The 21,261-nt window shown below is 41.7% G+C and overlaps 1 protein-coding gene across 7 annotated transcripts in view; it reads left to right on the top strand.

The window, feature by feature from the left end:
- DOCK10 (dedicator of cytokinesis 10) overlaps window positions 1-21,261 on the top strand; it is a 1,735,912-nt gene that overhangs the window by 441,903 nt on the left and 1,272,748 nt on the right. The window lies entirely within an intron of this gene.

A 21,261-nucleotide genomic window follows, 5' to 3' on the forward strand; every position in this document is an offset into this window, starting at 1 on the left:
CGCCATCTTGCCTTTTTTGAAATGCCACACTTTTGTCGTGCACGGCAGCCATTTTAGATGTCTTGACCAGACCCACTCTCTGCACGCTGTCGATTCGTAGCATGGCTCCTCACCCTCGTAAGCATCTCCCCCAGGCACTGGTCACCACCGCTCTTTGTCTTATGCATGGGCAATAAACCTTCCCCCATCTGCGCTGCTCTTCCCTGAGAATCACACTCTGTGCCCGCCCGACACCTCCCTTTCGCCCTATTCACTACCGCACCCTCTGACACTCCTCTTCCTCTGTGTCCGAATGTCCAGGCCGGTCCTAGGCTATCAGCTAGCCCTGCAGATGTAGTTTATGGCCCCAGCTGTAAAGAATCACCCCTCTTCAAAGGAGTTATAGTAGATCAAGGCCCACACCCGATGTGATCCGTCACAGCACACGCGTTCCTACTATCTGAAAACCATCCTGTATTGTGATTGGGGAGGGGACCGAGCCTGAAGCGGAAGATTCCAGGAATGACTCTTTGTACATCAAAGTTTTTACAATTATGTGTCACATTAAAAATATATAGCACTCCAACAAAGTAGTAGGAATATAAAACTTTAATAACATATAAATATATACAACAAAACAAAAACAGTAAAAACATTTAAACAACGAAGAGACCGTGGCAATTTCTTTTTAATTATCCAATAGATTTATTGAAATTGACAGCACCAATAATGAAATATTCTTGTCAGTAGCGGTCTGTTGTGCGAATAGTTCCAAGGCAGCAGAACGCGCTGAAATCTAGATGGCACGAAAGTGATGTCTAGTAAGTTGCCGCCCAGCAAAAAACGGCGTGGGGCGCCGCGGGGGTGAGTGAGTCCAGTAGGCACCACAGCTATTCTTACCGGCATTGCAGAATTACTGCTGGGGACAATGCCTGTGCTGTAGCAGGGTCACAGCAGAAACAAAAAGGATTCTGTTGAAGATGTTGTTGGTTTTCAATTTGAAAACAGTTCTGGTGTCAACTGCTATGCTAATGTAGTGGTTAATGTTTTGTTTTCTCTAGAAAATGTAAAAGAGGGGGAGGCAGTCCAAAGTTCCGTTAAAAGGGCAAAGGAAAGGATCGGTGGTTTGAACTATCAGTCAAAAAGGGGAGGGGGTGCAATAATTTTTCCTACCGGGTCACACTGTGCTTTCACCGGAAGTGAGGTCTGCAGGATTGTAGTAATTCAAAGTGAGGCTGGCGCCAGCATGGGAGCGCCGACGTCCCGCGGATACAGTTTCGTCACTCCACGGGCGATCATGGCAGTCATTCCCCATCGGGGGTCGGAGACTCCCGCGGCTCCTCTAGAATCTTCAAGGTCGTGGAGGACTACGGTGGTGGAGTCAACCAGTGACCGGGCCATTTCTTTATGTTGGGCCCGCTCTTGCCAGGTCGACCGCCATTTTGAGAGTTCGGCAGCTACCGGCGATCGCGGGGTCACATGAGCGGACGGGCTCCACCCTGCCGGGCGAGACGTTGCAGCATGGCCACAGTGGAAGAACCGTTATCTAGGTCGTTCCGAAACTGTGCAGCACTGTAGTTGTTAGGATGCCACCGCCTGGAGCGCTGAGGGTGCAGCTGGGAAGCCTCCACCTGGGGAGGCGGGAGAGGCCTGTTCGCACCGTCTCTCCCTCCCAGTGCACCCCACGGCGTCTCGCTTGAGATTTGTTATGGCCGGACCAGGCGATGAGGACGAGGGGGGGGTCGGAGGCATGTGCAAGACATCCCCCTCCAGTGTTGTCGCAGCCATTATAAAAGAAAGAAGTGTCCCGTCCGTCTTCGGGCCGGGCTTCCGGTGGATGTCGGCCGGACGCCCCTGGCTCTGGCCCCATGAACGGGTTTCTTGGTTTATCGGCTGCAGCCGGATCCCGTCGGCCTCGGCCCCCCGACCGTTGGTGGTCGGACCGGAAGAGCATGTGGCGGGACTACCTGCAACTCTCAAGGGCCACCGCGGCCGGACTGGGAGAGAGAGGGGAGGGTCGAGGAGACATTCCCCCCCCCCTGCAACTGTTCAGCGTTGTAAAGGCAATCCCCTGGCCGGGTCCCGCTGGTCTCGGCCTCTCCTCCGGCTACACCCTACGTTAGGATCTCCTGGCCGAGGCGTGGCAGCAGGACCTGCCTTATATGGGCTGCTCCCGGCTGGGCGTAGCCGGAACCCTGCCCCACCTTGGAAGTTTCCAGAGTGGGGGTGGATGTTCTACTGACTTGCATTTTCCCTAGTCTATCGATTTTTTTGGCGTGGCAGGCGGTGGGACAGCGAGGGGTGATTTGGTTTCTCTTACTGTTTTTCTGGTCTCTCACCACTGGCATATTTTAACGTTTTCTTGTTTCTAGGACATTAATAGGTTTTATCATTACGTTATGTTATCGTTTCTTTGTTCGTTGTTTAATAAAAGTTCATGTTCATCAGTGGCCTACTGATTTTCGTTTTCCTATTTTTTTCTTTCCAGGTTGTTTCATGGTAAAGTTTCTGTTAACAGGATACAGTGATCACTTCGTTATTATTGCATATGTCCTTTTCACTAGGGGTGCTCTCTGGTCGGGCCAGATGACGTATCTCTAGTAAATGGTCCGGGTGAAAAAGGTGCATCAATCAGTGGGGAGTAGATAGGCATGACAGATTACAACGGGGGAGAACGGTCCGCATTACGTACCCTTTCACTACTTGCAAAGATTTTCCTACGTTTATTTGCAAACAGGGAATACCTCCAAAAAGAACTAATTCCCAAACAGTCAATGTTCGGACAATCAATCAATCAATGAGGAATGAAATAGGTACGACGTGTTAAAGGCTTGCGTTACCTACCCTTCACTATCTGCAAAGGGAGATAGAATATTCCTATTCTTCCTCGTTTGCAGGTAGAGAAGATCGTTAAGAGAATTAACTTCGAACAATTCAATGCTCGATTGAAACAATCAACAAGGGGTACTGTGAACACAAATGAACGCCGCTTATATACATACGCATTGCTATTTTCAACAGGTTGTTCCTAATGTTTCTATTTTAGCGAGGTCAAAAGAGATCCCATTAGTGGCCTACTGATTTTGCTCGATTCCTTTTGTTTTTTTACACGATTTTTCGCTATCTGCAAAGACTAAACAGAGTATTGCGACTCTGTGCTTGTTTGTAAATAGAGAATGAACCAAAGAGAACAATCAATCAAATGGAGAGAGAAGCAGGCATGACGGATTACAAAGGGGGAAAGGGCTGCGTTAACTACCCTTCACTATCTGCAAAGAGAGAGTACTCCTAATAGAAATGAGGGGTGGGGGGCAGCAATCAAAGCAGATCAGTGTGCATAAACACGAAAAAAAAAATTCTTACCACGTACTTGACATTCGACAGCTTATGATATTTGCTATTAAAAAACCATTGAAATTCACTGAAAAAACCATAGGTTATAGACCATATATAGTTAGGAATTAGCATTTACAAAACCTTGAAAATTCACTGAAAAAACCATAGGTTATAGACCATATATAGTTAGGAATTAGCATTTAAAAAACCTTATTTTACTCACACAAAACCATTGAAATTCCATATATAGTTAGTTGCACTAACTATATATTGCGCACCCGCAATCCACTGCTGATGATGTCACATATTACATCATTCATGACATGGTCAGTGACATCACTGATGACATCACTGATGACATCTCAAATGACATCACTGATGACATCACTGATGACATCTCATTTGACATCAATGACCACATCACTGATGATATCATTCATGTGACAATACAATGCATCTCCTCACATTTTAATATAACCTCTGTTTCACCCAGTGTTAAAAACAGAGTATAATTTTTGAAACCATTGACACACCAATACTAGTTACTACATACGTACTCACTGATTCCTACGTCTACACACACATTCACTCATTCACCCATACAATCATTCATACATACAATCACTCATGTTTACAACACAATCATATGCACTCATACACCTATACAGACACTCACACTCTGCCACTCATCCATGGAGTTACTCACACACCTAGTCAGTCCTGTAAAGAATCAATCACACTTCCATTTTCTACTCTATACAGTTAAACATAGAGCACCTTACGTTTTCAACCATATACTAACACATACTTACTCTCTTATACAATCATTGATACAAGTACACATTGATCTGTACAGAGTCACACACCTCCCATCCAGCCACACACACACTCAGTCTCCCATGCAAATACTTGGGCAATCAATCAATAACCCATATAGTTACTCATATAGCTACTGATCAACACATGCAGCAGTTTACAGAACAACAGACATAATGATGCACAAATTAAGACAGTTTAGTCACTAACCCATGCACTCAGTGAGACACATTTAATCACTCACTCATACATTCAGTCATGCACCTACTAAATCCTTCGTCCAGACACTTATACATCCACTCATTCTTCAATATGTAAGACATATTTTAACTTTACAGAAACATAGTCACTGGATGTTGTCATCAGTGATGTCATCAGTGATGTCATTTGAGATGTCATCAGTGATGTCATCAGTGATGTCACTGACCATGTCATGAATGATGTAATATGTGACATCATCAGCAGTGGATTGCGGGTGCGCAATATATAGTTAGTGCAACTAACTATATATGGAATTTCAATGGTTTTGTGTGAGTAAAATAAGGTTTTTTAAATGCTAATTCCTAACTATATTTGGTCTATAACCTATGGTTTTTTCAGTGAATTTTCAAGGTTTTGTAAATGCTAATTCCTAACTATATATGGTCTATAACCTATGGTTTTTTCAGTGAATATATATATATATATATATATATATATATATATATATATATATATATATATATATATATATATATATATATATACATATTAGATCACTCATGACATGGTCAGTTACATCACTGATGGCATCAATGATGAAATCTCAAATGACATCATGATGACATCACTGGTGTCATCATCTTCAGAATATCTGACATAGCCACTCACACCCCATGTAACCATTCATACACCCACTCCAGCTTTCACATTGCCATTCTCGAACCATTGACACACCCATACCAGTATTTACATACCCACTCACTAGAAAGAAAAACTGCACTCTCGATTTATATATATAGTGAGTGGGTGTGTTAGTGGCTCCATGGCTCTGGAAGCGGTTCTGTGGATGATGTCATCAGTGATGTCATTCAAAATGTCATAAGTGATGTCATTTGAAATATCACCAGTTATATGGTATATGAGGTCAAAAGTAGTGCATAGCGGGCCGTAAGTTACAGCTAGTTCAGGTAACTATAATTGCTGAATTTCACTGGTTTTGTACGAGTGAAATCTGAGCTTAACTATAACATCCCTATAGCCTTCGAATTTTTCAATGAATTTCTATATTATTTAAATTCTAATTCCTAACAATAACGTCCCTGTAATCTTTGTTTTTTCAATGAATTTGTAAGGTTTTCCTAATGTTATTTGCTAACTATAATAACCCTGTAACCTTTGTTTGAATTTGTAAGGTTTTCCTAATGTTATTTGCTAACTATAATAACCCTGTAACCTTTGTTTTATTTAGTGAATTCCTATGTTTTTTTCTATGTTATTTCCTAACTATAATGTCTGGTAACCTTTGCTTTTTAAAGTGATTTTCTAAGGTTGTTTTTACATTTTAGTTCTTAGTTGTAATCTGTAACCTTGAGATCAAGTGTGTGAGTGAATGCATGAGTATCTCCGTGGTTGTGTAAGTGAGTGCCCAATGGATGTGTGAGTGGGTGTGTGAGTATCTGAGTGGGTCTGGTGGTGGATGCATAAGTGTCTTATTGGGTTTGTGAGCAGGTACGTGAGGGTCTGAGTAGGTCTGTGAGTGGGTGTGTGGGTGTCTGAGTGGGTGCATGAGTGTCTGAGTGAGTTTCTGAGTGGGTCTGTGAGTGGGTGTGAGATTCTCGGAGTGGGTTTGCGAGTGCCACTCTCTGACACGGAGTGTAAATTAATAATACTGAAGGGCTGCACTCCCACCAATGTGGGATGTGTCCCCCGGGCTCCGTTAATTGTCCTTCGACAAAGAAGGTTTCTCCAAAGTAATCAATAATGTACAAACAAAGTCTCCATGATGAAAGTCTTCGTTTTTAATTCATCTCGTTAACATCATCACAAGGTATATGGCTTTATGTATGTCGGTTCTTCCATACAAAGATTTTAAACAGTTTCACATTCCCAATGCATTTCGGCAATGTGATTGCCTTCTTCCGGGGATAATTCTACAATAAAGGAAATTACAATGCACTCAGTGTGACGAACAATATATTAAAGTCAAAAAAACAATATTATGAAATACGGTCGTGTTTGTGGATCAGTATCGTGGGTAGACATACACATATAGGAGTATCGTTTAAAATAAAAAAAACTCGTGCTCATGATAAAAAAGATAGTGTAAACGGCAAGGCGTGCGTGAACCTGCATGTAGCAAGTAGATGAAATTAATGGAAGTACGCCCAACTGGCAGGTCAAGTTGCGGAGCACGGGCAAATCAAAAGCGTGCACCTTAATAAAACCCTCATATTACTCCAGTGACGTGCTTGAAGTCTGTGAGTGTGTATTAGTATATCCTATGGTCATTCAGCGTAAAGGTAAAGCAGCCGAAGCCGGTGGTGTATGAAGCGGGTTTACCGCAGCGTTTTCTGCTCCTTCACTCCGTCTTAGAACCGGAAGTGAAGGGTGTGACCTCGGCAGTAGTTTTAACATGCCGGAACCTGGCGCGTCGCTAAGCAACGCCGTATTAACTGCGTCCACAGACAGGGTTTAAACCCCGCGGAGTTGAAAATACAAATAGATGTAGGATTAGACGCAGTTGTTCAAAGGTGGTATTGGGTGTTATACATCGTTTAAAACGGAAAATAATGGTGGCGTGTGAGATCAATGTTGTCATTTAGCTAATCAATAAAGATACTGTGCTGTAAAAAAATATCGGAAAAAAATACTAGAAAACATGACCCGAACAAGGGATCGGACAAATGTCATAAATAGCAGCTGTATTCCATACGGTCATTAAAGCCGTATGGTTTCATGCTATCCAAGTTAGAAATCCAGTAGTTTTCTCTTTGCAAAAGTGCATTGTGATTGTCTTTGCCTTCGGCTTTTGTCACGTTCTCTAGAATGCAATATCGCATTTGACTAATGTTGTGCCTTGCTTCTATGAAGTGTTGCACTACAGCCGATTTCAACTGCTTTGTTCTAATGTTAGATTTATGTTCATTGAGTCTAACCTTTATCTTTCTCTTGGTCTGCCCTACATAAATTTTTCCGCAAGGGCATTTTAACATGTACACCACATTGGAGGTGTCACATGTGGCTGTAGCTCTGATCCTGATCTTGTGTCCCTTCATGGGATGATTGATGGTGGTACCTTTAATGATGCTGTGACAATGATTGCAATTCCAGCACGGCTGGGTTCCTTTGAATTGGATGGGCTTGTGTTCAGAATGTTTAATAAGTTCCCCGAGATTCTTCGCTCTAGTGTAAGCAAAGATGGGTTCTGTGTCAAAGATATGGTTAAAATCCTGTTCTATTCTGAGGATCTCCCAATGTTTTTTGATGATACTTTTGTAAGTCTTACTGGCGGTGGAATATTTGGAAACTACTGTGATAGATTCCTTACTGGTAGGTTGTCGAGTCACCAGTAATTCAGTTTGTGTCTTGCCTGCACAGCGTTGTTTGGCCTGCTCGAGGGTATGATTAGGGTAACCACGTTCTCAAAATCTAGATAACATGTTCTGTAGTTGCCTTAATGAGGTTTCAGGGTCCGAGACTATCCTCTTGGCTCTTATGAGTTGACTGTACGGTAAGTGATCTTAGTGGTTGTGGATGAAAACTTGTGTAGTGTAACATATTATTTCTGTCAGTGCGTTTCCTGAATAAATCCGTTTGGAAACCTGTCTGTGTTTTTATGATTTTAACATCCAGAAACGTGATAGACTCTCCTTGGATTTCATGAGTGAATTGTATACGTGGGTCTATGCCATTGAGCTTGGTTAGTTCCATTTCTAAAGATTCTCTTGAGCCTTGCCAAAGCAAAAAAGTCATAGATGAATCTTACAAACATTTTTAGGTGATTCTTGCAAGTAGGTTTGTTAAGTATATTTTCTTCCTCGAATCTACTCATAAAAATGTTCGCATAGGCCGGAGCTGCTGAATTTCCCATTGATGTTCCTGTTTTTTGTTGATACCACTCGTTGTTCCATGCGAAATAGCTGTGAAATAACGTGAATTCCAGAAGTTCCATAAGGAAAATGTTAAATCCTTTCTGTAGCTCCTTTCTTAACAAGCAATATTCAATGGCTTCAATACCCATTGAATGAGGGATAGAGGTGTACAGGGAAGTAACATCCACTGTACATAGAAGTGTAGTGTCGTAATTTTCAAGGGTAATGTCATTGAGCTTGTTCAAAAAATCTGTGGTGTCTTTGATGTATGTCTGCCTCGACATAACAATCGGTTGCAGGTACTTATCTAGGAATTTGCCCACAGGTTCATGGATGCTTCCTGATGTGGAAACTATAGGTCTGCAAGGAGGCGTCTTGAGGTTTTTATGAATTTTCGGAACTAAAAACAACTTGGCGCTTTTTCGGGTGTTGTTGTAAAAGGTATTTTCTAATTTTGTCATTGATAATATCATTGTCAAAAGCCTTTTGTAGGATAGTACCCAATATTTCCTTCAAATGGATTGTGGGGTTAGCTTCTAAGTTCAAGTATGTGTGTTGATCCGAGAGGTGAAGGGATGCCTGTGAATTGTAATAGGTGGTGGTCAAAATAACGATAGCACCTCCTTTGTCTGCTTTGACACATGTTATATCCCTGTTTAGGGATATTGCCTTGAAAGTGCCCATTTCTTTGTTGGTATAGTTTTTCTGTTTGGAATTCATCTTGCAATTAACTTTGGTTATATCGTTTCTAACCAGGGTCTCGAATGTATACAAGCTTTTATGAGATACTGGTGCCATATAGGTGCTTTTGGCTCACAATCTTTTATGTTGGTCTTCTTCTGTGTCAATGGGGTTTTGTACGATATTGGAAAAAAAGTTTTTTAACCGAAGTTGTCTCATTAACTTAAAGAAGGAGATATCGAGTTTGAGTTTGTTGGTATTAGAGGTTGGAACAAATGATGTACCCTTTTGTAGGATCTTAATTTGTGTTTGACTAAGGTGAAAGTCAGAAATGTTTATAACGAGATTGTCCTTTATTTCACCGTTTTCGGTTTGTCCTTCTTGGCCGTGACTGTACGTGTTTGAGGTGGTTCCTTTGTTTTTTCTCTTGCCCTTCCTAGGTCTTCCTGTCTTTCGTGGCCTACCTCTAAAGGGAGGCGGGTCATGTTTTCTAGTATTTTTTCCAGATATTTTTTTACACCACAGTTTCTTTATTGATTAGCTAAATGACAACATCGATCTCACACGCCACCATTATTTTCCGTTTTAAACAATGTATAACACCCAGTACCACCTTTGAACTCCTGCTTCTAATCCTACATCTATTTTGTATTTTCAACTCCGCGGGGTTTAAACCCTGTCTGTGGACGCAGTTAATACGGCATTGCTTAGCGACGCGTCAGGTTCCGGCATGTTAAAACTACCGCCGAGGTCACACCCTTCACTTCGGGTTCTAAGACGGAGTGAAGGAGCAGAAAAGGCTGCGGTAAGCCCGCTTCATACACCACCGGCTTCGGCTGCTTTACCTTTACGTTGAATGACCATAGGATATACTAATACACACTCACAGACTTCAAGCACGTCACTGGAGTAATATGTGGGTTTAATTAAGGTGCACGCATTTCATTTGCCCGTGCTCCGCAACTTGACCTGCCAATTGGGCGTACTCCCGTTAATTTCATCTACTTGCTACATGCAGGTTCACACACGCGTTGCAGTTTACACTATCTTTTTTATCATGAGCACAAGTTATTTTATTTTAAACGATACTCCTATATGTGTATGTCTATCCACGATACTGATCCACAAACACGACCGTATTTCATGATATTGTTTTTTTTACTGTAATATATTGTTCGTCACACTGAGTGCATTGTAATTTCCTTTATTGTAGAATTATCCCCGGAAGAAGGCAATCACATTGCCGAAATGCATTGGGAATGTGAAACTGTTTAAAATTTTTGTATGGAAGAACCGACATACATAAAGCCATATACCTTGTGATGATGTTAACGAGATGAATTAAAAACGAAGACTTTCATCATGGAGACTTTGTTTGTACATTATTGATTACTTTGGAGAAACCTTCTTTGTCGAAGGACAATTAACGGAGCCCGGGGGACACATCCCACATTGGTGGGAGTGCAGCCCTTCAGTATTATTAATTTACACTCCGTGTCAGAGAGTGATACCCTGGAGCACCGTACAATTTGAATTAACCTACTCTTAACCGCAGTTGTGCGCCTGGTAAACCCCACTGTGTCAGTTTCTTAAACCCAGGGGAGGCGATGCGTTGGTTCCTTACTGCCAGGGGAGGTGATGCATTGGTTCCTTACTGTAGCACAGTGGAGGTGATGCATCGGTTCCTTACTGTGATGGAAGTTTAGGTGTCAGTTCCTTACTATGAGGGGAAGTGAGGCATCGATTTGCGGACACGTGACCTCCGTTCCTTACTGCTGGGATGGGTCGATGAAGAACTTGGTGCCCAGGGATGATGCGTCAAAAATCCAGGGGCGCTGTGTAGATGTGGCAGAGCAGACATTGCGTCGATTTCACAAGCACAAAGCAGGTGGTGTGCCAATTCTTCAGCCGCACGGCAGAGGCCACTTCGGGGTCGGAGCGTGTATAAGGATGTCAGTGACATGGGACTTGGGATGCAGTGACCTTTTAGCTGCACGTCAGGCTCTGAGAGCCGATGCATGTATTTTCTTCTTTGGTTACCGGATTCTATTTCCAAGTGCCCAGGAACTGGATTTGGTACCACTCAGCAAATCAGGACTCGCAGCAGAAGAGCCCACACACTATTAGGTGAAGTCCTTGATGGCCCTGCGACTTTGTAACAGGAGGCAAACATGCATAAACCCTTGGAGAACCTTGAAAAGCAGGATGTAGAATGCAAAGTCTAGTACTTGCACTCCCAGGATAGAATCAGTAAGCAGCAGGCCAGCACAACCAAGCAACCCGCAGAGTATCAGACCCTCCTACAGCATCTAGCTCTTCTTCCTTGCAGAATGTCCTCTTAGTCCTAAAGTGTTCTAATGTTAGGGTGTCACAGATCCAGTATTTATACCACTTTCGGCCTTTGAAGAAGGCAAACTTCAAAGAAACGTCTGTGTAGTGCCCAAGACCCTGCCTTTCCCTCACCTGGCTCCAGACACACTACAGGGAGGTGGAGACATCTTTGTGTGAGGACAGACACAGCCCTATCCAGATGACAGTGACAACTCCTCCCACCACTCTAGCTCAGGAAGACCCATCAGTCTGGTGATGGGTCATCAGGATATGCAGGGTACACCTCAGCTCCCTTTGTGTAACTGTCTAGAGTAAATGCACAAACAGCCCAACTCTCCTTCAGACGTGGATTCCACATGCAGGCAGGGGCAAAGAATGGTGAAGCAAGAAAAGGTCCACTTTCTAAAAGTGACATTTTCAAACACGCAATTTAAAAACCAACTTCATTAAAAAAATTGTGAATTCAGGGACCCCAAACTCCAGCTCTCTATCTCTTCTCGATTGGAAGTTACACTCGTAAGAGGGTACAGGGCAGCTCCAATGATAACCTATGAGAGAGACAGTCCTTGAAATAGTGAAAAAGGAAAGTAGCAGTATTTCACTATCAGGACATGTAATACACACTAGTACATGTGCTACCTTTTTAAATACAATGCACGGTGCGCATGGGGCTACCGTGGGCGTACCTTAGGGGTGTCTTACATGTAGTAAAGGAGAAGGTTTGTGCCTGGCAAGTGGTTGCACTTGCCAGGTTGATATGGCAGGTCACAACTGTGCACACAGATACCACAGTCGCCGCTCTGAGACATGGTTGCAGAGCTACTCATATGGGTGACACAATCCGTGCTGCTGGCCCACTAGTAGCAATTGAATTAGAGGCTCTGGGCACATGATGTGCACTTCACTAGGGATTTACCAGTAAATCAAATATGCCAATCATGAATAAACCAATCACCAAGACAGTTTACACAAAAAGCACTTGCACTTTAGCACTGGTCAGCAGTGGTAAAGAGCCCAGAGTCCTACAACCAGCAAAAACAAAATGCACCAGACAGTCAAAAACGAATCACTGACAGAATATCTACTCAAAGAATATCGACCTACAGAAACATCAACGCTGGAATATCGAAGGCAAGTATATCGACATCCTATCTACAACAAGGTAAGTACAAAAATATCGAAAATAAAATATCGATGTTAAAAATATCGTAATTAAAAATATCGTTTTTTTTTCTGTTAAAAATAAATGAGTAAAATAAAGCAAATAATACTAATAAATAAAATAAACATGGTTAAAAATATTTAATATTGTTTAAAATTAATAAATAATACACATATAATAATAAAACATTAATTAAACATACATAAAATATATAATATATACTTACTTAATAATAACGTTTAATAATTATTTTAATTACTTATAAATTATTTATAAATACTATAAATTACAAATACATCTACACACATAAAATAATAACATAAATAAAAATTAAATACTTATTTTAATAAATTAAAAAAAATATATATACTTTCAAAATATGTAAAACTAATTAAATACTACATTATCTAAAATAATACAAAAAATATTAAATAGATAAATAAAACTACTATTTAAAGTCCCAAAAAACCTACAGTAATGAAAACTTTGGATAGCGTAGAACGTACAATTACTATTCCCACTCCAGAAAATGCGAAAGTAGGGAAAGCGTTGAATAGCGTAGGGGTAAAAATTACTATTCCAACTCCAGAGAGTGAAACAGTAGGGAAAGCGTTGGATAGCGAAGAGGTAGAAATTACTATTCCCACTCCAGAGAGTGCAACAGTAGGGAAAGCGTTGGAGCGTGAAGGTACAAATGACTATTCCCACTCCTGAGAGTGCAACAGTAGGGAAAGCGTTGGATAGCGTAGGGGTAAAAATTACTATTCCAACTCCAGAGAGTGAAACAGTAGGAAAAGCGTTGGATAGCGTAGGGGTAAAAATTACTATTCCCTCTCCAGAGAGTGCAACAGTAAGGAAAGTGTTGGATAGCACAGGGATAAAAATTACTATTCCCACTCCAAAGAGTGCAACAGTAGGGAAAGCGTTGGATAGCGGGAAGGTAAAAATTACTATTTCCACTCCAGAGAGTGCAACAGTAGGAAAAGCGTTGGATAGCGTAGGGGTAAAAATTACTATTCTAACTCCAGAGAGTGAAACAGTAGGGAAAGCGTTGGAAAGCGGGTGGGTAAAAATCACTATTCCAACTCCAGAGAGTGAAACAGTAAGGAAAACGTTGGATAACGGAGGGGTAAAAATTACTATTTCCACTCCAGAGAGTGCAGCAGTAGGGAAAGCGTTGGATAGCATAGAAATTAAATATGACGTAACTTATAAATAATGTTTGTATTTAAAATAATTAATAATTTAAATTTGAAATAACTCAACATCATTTACAAATACCCATTAATAATTATTAAAAACATATTTACAATTGAAAAATGTATTAACAATAAATTAACAATAAATACCAATAAATATTAATTAATTAATATTAGTTACCAAATAATAAATATTGAACAATTAAATATTTTTCAAAACAAAAACATCTTCATTATTAAAAATTGATTAGCAATTAAAAAACCTTAAATACCCAAAATGTTTTTTTATAAATGATTACCAATTATTAAAAAATAATTTCCAATTAAAAAAATTACTTACAAATTAATAAATTAATTACCAATTTAAAAAAATTATTACCAGTTACAAACATTAAAGATCAATTAAAAAAATGAATTACCAATGACAAAAAAGAATTGCCTATTATAAACATTAATTACCAATTACAAATAATAATTAACAATTAAAAAATGAATTGCCAATTACAAACATTAATTACCAATTAAAAAATAAATTAACAATTAAAATAATTAATTGCCAATTAATAATTAATTAAAAATGAATTAATTATCAATACCAATAAATTAAAATAAATCATTACTTAATTAAAATTAAAATACTTCCCACCCAATTCCCCTATAAACCCACTACCCGCTACAAAACAAATGCAAATATTAATTAAAATTAATTTGTAATTCCTAAAAAATAATAATTAATTTAATGTAATTAAATTACTTCCCACCCTATTCCCCTATAAACCCACAACCCGCTCCAGTACTAAAATATAAAATTGACTTAAAAACATCATTAATAATAGATAAAAATAGTACACATATAATTTAAAACAAGTAAAATACTTAACAAAAAAAATAACACATACATTTTAAATACATAATAAAATACATACAGTAATACAAATATCGATATTAGTAACATAGAAATTAGTAAAATCGATATATTTGATATTGATATTACTGACTTCGATATTACTTACATCGATATAAAAAAATTCGATATTACTTACCTTAGGGTCGATATTCTGTCCAACGATATTCTTGAGTTCGATATTCTTTACCTTCGATATTTCAGACTCGATATGTCTGTAGGTCGATATTACAAACTCGATATTTAGATTGTGTGCCGTCAAAAACAGGAGGTCAGAAGCAAAAAAGACAGGGGGAAAAACACGTCAAAGATGCCAGGTCTAACATGTGTATTTTGGCAATGTGATTGTTCCTTGGGCGTCTTCATCCAGAAATTTGTGATAACATGAATATTCCTATTGAGAAGAATACAAGAGTACAAAGTGGAAAATGTCCACTAAACAAGGGTTTTTTCTCTTAACTATATGAAGTAAGTGCTTCTTTGTTTAGTGGAGATGTCCTCATATTCCTCAGCATCAAGGACATATAACCAAAATCGTCGATAAAAGCGTTGGGGGGCCTTTTGGTAAACTGCTCATCATTCTGGCCAAAGGTGGGAAGACCATTGTATACTACTAAGGTGGACAGGGCGGGACCAAATGGGTGGCACATCAGGGGATTTTGCACTTTTGTATGCTTGTAGTCATTTAAAGGGACAACCATGGACTCTGCTCTCACCATGTAAGGACAAGAAATTACCCACTCGTCATACAACACATTGCGCTCCAATAGAGCAATGATTCATTCACCTTCACAAAGCATTTCAGATCGTCTTTCAATGTGGAATTGCGAGATAACACACTTGCTTTGCCTTGGTCAAGCCCTGGAGGTCAGGGTAATTTGTTCTTTACAGAAGTAGAGCTTCAATCGGTGCACCAATTATGTTTATATATGTAAGTGTTTCTAGTTGAGGTTTAATTTCTGTAAAAATTAAGCAGGTTCTCATGCCAGCTCCCCTGCAACAGTTCTCCTGTTCAGCATGTCTGCAGTACGCTGCTCTGTGCTACCTGTTTGCTTGCTGCACTATGTTTGTGCCTCCTCTGCTTGTTTCTTGCTCTGTTTTGCTATTTCAGGTCCTTTTTCAGCCCTCTGTTTTGCCTTTTTCTGCTCGTTTTTCTGCTCTCTGTTTTGCCTTTTGTTATACCTTCTGCTCAGCCAGTGTGACTGTGGTGGTGTAATGTTGAAGTGTGAGGATGCCATGGAATGTTGGTGAGTGAGAGAGTCAATTGGAGGATGGGCTGAGCAGCAGGAAGGCTGCTCCTGGTGGGGATATAGATGATAACATCGATCTTAATAAATCAACCTATTTAATATATATGGATTACGAGGTGTTTTTATTACAACAACTTTCCTGCTTCTTTCTCTGCCCTCTGTTTTCCCTCTTCTACTTATTTTTCTGCACTCTGTTTTCCCTTTTCTGCTCCTTTTCCTGTCGTCTCTATTTGCCTTTTCTGCTCATTTTTCTGCCCTCCGTTGTGCCTTCAGTGCTCCTTTTTCCACCCTCTGTTTTGGCATCTTCTGCTCTGTTTTGCCCTTTCTGCTAATTTTTCTGCCCACTATTTTGCCTTTTCTGCTTGGTTTTTTTGCCTTCTTTTTTGCCTTTCCTGCTTGTTTTTCTGCCCTTTGTTTTGCCTTTTCTGCCCTCTGTGTTGCCTTTTCTGCTCATTTTTTTGCACTCTGTTTGCCCTCTTCTGCTTTGTTTTGCCTAAGAGGATCTGTGCTGCATTCTGCAGAATCTGTAGTTTGTTCGGATGTTGTTGTTGCATATTGATATATAGACCATTGCAATAGTCTAGTTTTGAAAGCACCATAGAGGCAAATACTGCTTTCTACAGATTTAACGGGAGGGAAGGTAAGAACTTTTATATCATTCTAAGGGGCCGAGTCCAATTCGGGAAAAACCGCTCCGAATAGCCGTTCGGAGCGTTTTTCCCATACGAATCGTACCCTGCAACGTCCCCCGTATGTACGACGAAGTACGATTAGTACCAGGAGCCGTACTCCGTACGAGTCGTACAGAGACCGTACGACTCTAATCTCCGTACGATTCTTCCTCGGAACCCACTGTACGCGACATCTGTATGGTTCGCGGCTGGTTTTTGCGACCCAGCAAGTACGATACGTGTCGGGTACGCACCGTACGACCCTTTTTCTACGGGAGCTGAAAACAGCCATAAAAGCAGAGTTCCCGCCGAAACAGGTACGGAACGGCCCCCCCGGATATGGTGCGTATCCCCCATGATCGCAGGGGTACGGTGCGTACCCCTGCGATCATGGGGTGTACGCACCGTACCCTATGTACACTGGGTGTATGCACCATACCCCATGTACGCTAGGTGTACGCATCGTACCCCATGTACGATGGGTGTACGCACCGTACCCCATGTACGCTGGGTGTACGCATCATACCCCATGTACGATGGGCGTACGCACCGTACCTCATGTACAATGGGTGTACGCACCGTACCCCATGTACGATGGGTACACGCAGCGTACATGGGGTACGGTGCATACACCCATCGTACATGGGGTACGATGCGTACACCCAGCATACATGGGGTACGGTGCGTACACCCCATGATCGCAGGGGTACGCACCGTACCCCTGCGAACATGGGGTATACGAACGTACGGTGTGTATGTGTTTGTGTGCTTTTCCGTACAACTTGCCCTTACCTGAGTGGACCATACGAATCGCGTCCTCATACCCCGGTCCTGATCGTACTCGTCGGGTCATATGGCATGTGTACGAGTCATATGGCATGTGTACGAGTCGTACGGTTCACGGTTTCAGCCCTGCAATACGTACGGATCGCGACGATTTGGGCGGATTCACGGAATACGGATCGTTCTTCGGACTTGGACGGACGGGTACGATTCATACCGGAGAGGGCTCCGGATACAAATCGTACGGACGGTTTTTTCCCCGAACCGGAATCGACCCCTAAGTGTGTAAAAAGTGGAAGAAGTGACCAAGTTTACCGGATCACAGTAAGTAAGTCTATTACCAATGGTCACTTCGAGATTACGGGCCTTTCTGACTGGGGTCAGAAGGATTCCCAACTCTTGTTGCCACCAAGAATGGGACCAAAAAGATAAAGGGTTCCCTTCGGACCTCACTCTTTTAGTCTTTATGTAACTCCACTTGCATCCCTGATTTTCCGTATGTCGGTGACATTTAGCTTATATGAAGAATGGATGGTGACCTCCTCTATCCATTCTAGGATCCAATAGCGCAAGTCCTCTATAGCGAACTGAATGACTTGCAACTGCTTATTTCTTCCGAACGTTCTATAGACAATTCTCCCTCAAATACCTATTGACAACCGTAAAAAGATTATTAACCCCACAATTGTGCCAAGACTAGATGACTGTAATTTAGTTTTCAAGTTTTAAAATAAACACAGATTAACAACTAAGGGATTATTCAAAACGTGGTGGCTCGCCTCCTTTTAGGGTTCAGAAGCCCACATTTTCTCATGTGCATGATCTCCACTGGCTCCCACTCGAGAAGAGATGTATTTCTAAGGCCCTTTTTTGCTGCCAACTTGACCCCTTCTACTTGCAGAGCATGTTTTAAAGGCTCCATTTTGTAGTCTGCGATCTGCCAAGAGGAAATCTAAGGTCTTTGTTTGATCCTTTTGCTATCTTAAATTGACTGCTTGGTATTCGCTCCCTCTTCTCCTGTGCTCTTTCTTTTTTCATGTTGAAAACCTATTCATTTGCCCTGTAATGCTTGTACCTTTATGTATAACTTGTGCTTTGCTTTACTAGTAATCTCAGTGCCAGGAAAACCAGATGGGTAACATAGCACTCAATAAAAACTTAAATAAATCAATCAATCAGTAGATGGTTCAGGAACTGCAAAACTGTTAACGTGCCAAAAATGTTTCATTCAACCAGATTCATAATTCGTTTTTGTTTAAGTTCATGAACCAGTTCACAAACCCACCTGTCGATGTATTGTTATAACACCAATTCAAAAAAGCAAACATATGGCAAACCTTTTCTGAGCACTGCACTTTTGATACGCATTCATACGACTTTTTCGTTAACCTTCTGCAAAACTCACCGGTGGCAATTTGAATGAGAAGTCAGTTATCCAGACCCCCACACCATACCTATGATTGTTGTTTTCATTGATTAGGCCTCTCAATTGTGACTAGAGTCTCTGTCACAGGCACAGTTGTGTATATAGGGAGTTATAAGAGATGATTTTTCCATAATCACCTTCTCTCTCTTTTATTTTTCTTGCAGTTCCTTCTTTTTTTATAAGTGCTCGTTTTTATCTTCTAAATATTTATTTTACAGAACATATTAATGCTTTGTACAATTGTACAATTAATTTGGTGCTTCGGCAATAACACTTTTAATATAACAATAACCTAAAATAAAAGCGTAGTTCATCTTTTTCTTCAAATAGTTGAATACCACTGATGTTCAGAGAAATTGAGACGAATTCAGTTTTTTTAATGCTTTTCCGTTGTCTAAAAGTTCTGTGGTTTAGCACACCCAGTTTACCTCTGCTGCTTGCCTGGCTTTAATGTTGCACTTCCTGTTCTTACTTATACACTGAGCAAATCAAGTGGATTTATAAAAAGCTGCTATGTTAAGGTTACTTTCTTATAGAGGCTGTAATCGTTATAATGAAAATCCATGAGACAATTATTTTCAATGTTTCGTCATTGGTAGGTGATATGTGTGGAATAGAACATAACTGTTTAGTGAATTTAGATGGTTATCATGGAGGCACCGCAGCAAATGAAAACAAAACCGAATAAAGTACAAAAAGTGCAAATTAATCTAAAATGCTGGCTGGAAAAAGCAATATGGGAAATTAACCCAAAATCCTTGTGTTCGATGGTCTTAAAGGAGCCTGAAGGCACTGGCAAAATTGTCAGTAAGGAGAATATTAGCTATGAGACATGGGCATTTCATGTCCCAGAGCTGTATAACAGCTTCAGCCCCCAAAGAACCTCCAAACAGACTGACATATCGAGTGACTGCAAAAACTACTGACCATTGATAATGTTTGTAGTTTAATTGTCAACTGCGGATTATCTGACACTCAAAGCCTGATGGTCTTGTAAGCAGTGCTCTGAATTAAAATTGAAGCTAGTGTGCTACAATGATGGTGCATTTATATCAAAATATTACATGCCCCTGCAAAGCCCCTATAGACTGAAGTGAAAGGGAGACATGAAGAATATAGCGAATTATCTGTTTCTGGCAAAGTTTAGCCCTGAGTGAAACTATTTGCAAGAACGTAGCCACTGATATAAAAATAAGTCTTTAACCTGCACTCAGATTGGGTTCTAGAACAATATGTCCCGGTAACAAAACTAGTAGGATTAGAACTACTAGATTGAAGAGCTTCATATGGGGGTATTCTGCAACTTCTTGGCATTTTTGTGCCCTTGCCAAAGGCCCTTAAGCTCCTGTCATTCTTCCTGGCAGATAGGGCACAGACAGTGGCTGTGGATCAGTTTTACTCAGAGCCCATAACTATCCCACGTGGGGTTCCTTAGGGCTCCTTCCGAAGCCCCACGTTGTTCCATGTATATGTTTCCCCACTTGCAAAGCTGATGAGATTATTCGGGCGTCAGGCCGTGTCCAACACGGACGACACACAAATAATTGTGTCTATCAAGAAGAATATAGAGGCATCGGCTACCAGCTTCAAGAACTGCAGTCCTGCCAAGCATCACGCATCAGACGTGACTCTAACGCATTTCAGTGTGGTGATCCGCATCACCGCACTGAAATGCATTGTCACGCATATCTGCTTATGCCAGCTGCCACTGTGAAGTGGAAGGAACTGCGTGCTTCGTAGATAACAGAGCACAGCCTGTGGCGTGTGCGCGCTGTTCCCTCGGGCTTGGGGGCTTCCATTTGAGCTAAGGAGACGCTGGCAGGCTCATTGTCATTTAATGGTACAATGTATCGTATTCAGGAGGTGGTGATTCCATGGCGCCGCGCGGCTGTGAGTCAGACAGCATGACTCAGGGCTGGGCCCAACTGATACAATTGGACGCAGCGGGGAACGTCACGTCCTGCTGCCATCTGGCGCAGCGGGAAGTTTAAGAGAAAAAGCCAGCACTGCGTGGGCTCATTGGTTTGCAGGTAGCGCCGCGCTCGGCTTTCTCGGCATTGCTGTCTGCTCGTAGGGGCCCCCATGCTGTGGGGCTTATGATGGGCGCCACAAGTGCATGCGATTTTGCCATGCCCGGCTGAGGAAGAGTGCAGTGGGGTGATCGGACATCGTGGAGTCTTCCGTGTGACACCCACTGATTGGTGCAGCAGCCGGTGCCAGGCCCGATAGAACTTAAATCAGGGACAGACTGTCAGCCGGAACTAAGGCTAGCCACCTTTTAAAATGAAATGATTACCGCGAAGGGGGGAGGGCGGAGTGGATCATGGTCTGAGTCTGGCATCAGGGGGAGAGGGGCGGGGGGAGTGGATCAAGGCCTGAGCCTGGCATCAGTGCTGCAGAGTCCCCAACGCCAGTCTGGCTGCATGCATCCCATCCCTTACGTTTCTCTCTCGCTCACGTACCAGGCCCGGTTCTAGCGGGTGGGCCGGGTGGGCCAGGCCCATCCAAACATGAGCCTGGCCCACCCAAACAGGATCTTTGGCCCTCGCAGTGAGGGCTTGAAGGCAGGCGCGCAACGCCTTTCGGATCAAAGTGCTTGAACCCACCCCCGTCTTGTGTGTCAGCCCGGGCTGAGACAGCCTTCCGGCGC

This window comes from Lissotriton helveticus, chromosome 11 (assembly GCF_964261635.1).
Source record: "Lissotriton helveticus chromosome 11, aLisHel1.1, whole genome shotgun sequence".
Lineage (NCBI taxonomy): Eukaryota > Metazoa > Chordata > Amphibia > Caudata > Salamandridae > Lissotriton > Lissotriton helveticus.